Source organism: Halyomorpha halys, unplaced genomic scaffold (assembly GCF_000696795.3).
Source record: "Halyomorpha halys isolate HHAL.00 unplaced genomic scaffold, Hhal_1.1 Scaffold142.1, whole genome shotgun sequence".
NCBI classification, from domain to species: Eukaryota; Metazoa; Arthropoda; class Insecta; order Hemiptera; family Pentatomidae; genus Halyomorpha; species Halyomorpha halys.
Window position 1 is genome coordinate 227777 of NW_027113471.1, and position 2699 is coordinate 230475.

Below are 2699 nucleotides of genomic sequence, written 5' to 3' on the forward strand. Positions count from 1 at the left end.
TAGCTAGAGCTTATAAGATAGAGCTTCGAATGAAAATTTATTTTCTAATTTTTATTTATTTATTTTTTTAACGTTTTGAATGCTCCTTACTTTGCATATATATATATATATATATATATATTTTTTTTTTTTTGCATATTTTCTTCCTTTCTCTGTATACTTATTCTAACATTCTGTCACTTCATAGTATTTTTGGTCCTTTTTTTCATTTAGCTCTTCGGAACCCACAAAGTGGGACGAAATGTTGGTTAACATTAAATAGTATTAAGTATTGCCTGTACCTTTGTTGATCGCCATCCGGACTATCTTCTGCTAAAATGTAAATAGTTATACTGAAACTTTTTTAAAAAAATTTATATATTTATATTTACTACAGTATTAAAATAAAATATGTAAATTTGATGTTTTACGCATTGATAGAACTCGAGGCCATCTTCTTTTCAGACACCCAGGAGGATTATCAGGAACTTCATGGAAGGATATCCTAATCTGGTTCTAGCTAAATTGGCAATACATAGAACGTTGAGGTCCTGAAGGATGACGTGATTTGTTGCAAATTTAGGAGTATTAAGGATTTTGGACTGTAAGGATTGGATACGAGAGGAATTTGATGGTTTAGTGGAGCCCCAAAGCTCAACACCGAATGTCCAGATAGGCCTTATTATAGTCATTTAGATCAGTCTTTTGTTATGATTTAGAAGTTTAGACTGTTTATTTAGTGATTGCTGTAATAGTCAGAATTGACGAGATGTTTTCTATCTTTTCTGTCATTGGAGAGGATTCCGAGTTTGAGATTGCCGAGAGGCAGGAAGCCATAGGGTTACGACGAAGAAATTTAAAAGTATACGCATTACGGTGTATGATATTGGCGTGAAAGGTTGCAGGACTAAGTAACCGACAGATCTCTAAAATGTTAATATATACTGAACCGACGGGTAAATGTGCTGGAGGTAGAACGAACTGTAGATGGGAGTATTACGCTAGGACTGATCTGATTTATTCTTATTATTACATTTCTGTAATAAACAACTTAATTTGTATGTGTTACATATTAGAGATAATTTTAAAATGTAGGTGTAAATAGTAAACAAATAGGTGAGGTAAAATTGGTGAAAGTGAGGTGTAGTAACAAGTAAAATGAAATATTAAGTAAATTAATATAAATAACAAATAAATGGAGAGGACTTTATCTTATCCTGATGCGTAATAATGACAGGAAGAGAGAGGCAAGTATAAGTTTCCTTCGATATGTACACTTTTATGGAGAAATAGTCTTATCGCAAAGTTAAATAAAACTCAGTTTTTCTTTCCAAAAATTTTCCACAACGAATTTTTCATGTATTTAGTGAGAAGCGGCCAAAGAAATTTTTTAAAAAATATTTCAAGAAATAAACGTACTTAAAACTATAACTTGTACACTAACTTTTGTTGGTATGGACTTGGCTAAAATATTTGTTGTTGGATAGCTCGAAAAAAATAACAACAACCAGTAAAAACTCTTTTTTACTCACTGAAGAAATAACGCCTGTAAGATTAGATCTATAGCTCACAAATATTGTTTGATGGGAGAAACACTTACGGTGAATTTATTTATTGGTATTTAAGTTTAAGAAGCCATAATCAACAACATGATTAAAAAACATTTAATTTTGGAGGTCTTTTTAACTCTTTTCCACCACTGTGTGGCGGTGAAAGTAGTACAAGTCGAAAAATGGTTAAAATGTTTTAGTCACTGAAGAATATTTGAAATTTACTCTTTTATCCATTTCAAAGACTTCCTTTAATTAAATAGTTTATTTTATCTACATTGAAAAAAAAAATATTAGAGAAAGAACCATACTGGTTTTAAAATGTTAAACAAGAAGGTATATAATTACTCCGTCGTTTAATTAATCATCCATTTATAAGAAGAATTCAAAATTTGCTATGTCTTGCCAATGCCGAAGACCCCCACTCGGTGAAGGGTGATCTGGACGCAGTATATATATCCAATGTGGAGGCAGGCAAGGCACATTCATCTGTCACTTAGACATTCAACATGTACAAGCTCGTGAGTGTTATAGCCACTACAGTTCGCTTAATAAATAGTTATTAATGTAATATAATTATATAATATTTAATATGTTTCCAGATCGTCCTCTCCGCTCTCGTAGCCGTCGCTTTCGCCGCTTCCTACGGCGGCCAGGAGTCCCACGGACACGCATACTCGACCCAGAACCAAGTCAACTACGTCAAGGATTCAGTTCCAGTCGAGATCAAAGTCAAGTCCGCTCCAGTAGTCCACCATGTTCCAGTCGTCTCTCACGTTCCAGTAGTCCACCATGTTCCAGTCCTACAACATGTTCCGTCATACCACCACTAAATTCCTCAGCTGAACTAAGACTCATCTTCATCCCCAAATTCCATACATCAAAATTTATTTATTTATTTTCTTTGGCATATCAATAAATAAATGTAAATATCTTAAACGATTTTTTTTTCGATTCTACAATCCATTCATCACAACTCAATGCTTTGTAAATTTGAAGTGTTATTAAAATTTGATTTCTACATAACTTAACCCACCCGTTTTAAGTTTATTTTGAGAGTATATAACATTTATTGGAGTACAGTAAGAGATATTCCAAGTAAACATGATTAACGAAATTAAATTCTGTTTGCGAAATTCAAAATTCCATGGTATATATGTATTGTATCAT

The 2699-nt window shown here is 32.6% G+C and overlaps 1 long non-coding RNA gene across 1 annotated transcript; it reads left to right on the plus strand.

The window, feature by feature from the left end:
• Positions 1-1971: 1971 nt before the first annotated feature.
• LOC136796645 (uncharacterized) lies at positions 1972-2468 on the plus strand. Its single transcript, XR_010844405.1, has 2 exons — positions 1972-2050; positions 2132-2468. It is a non-coding gene; the product is annotated as an uncharacterized lncRNA (long non-coding RNA).
• The last annotated feature ends 231 nt before the right edge of the window (positions 2469-2699 follow it).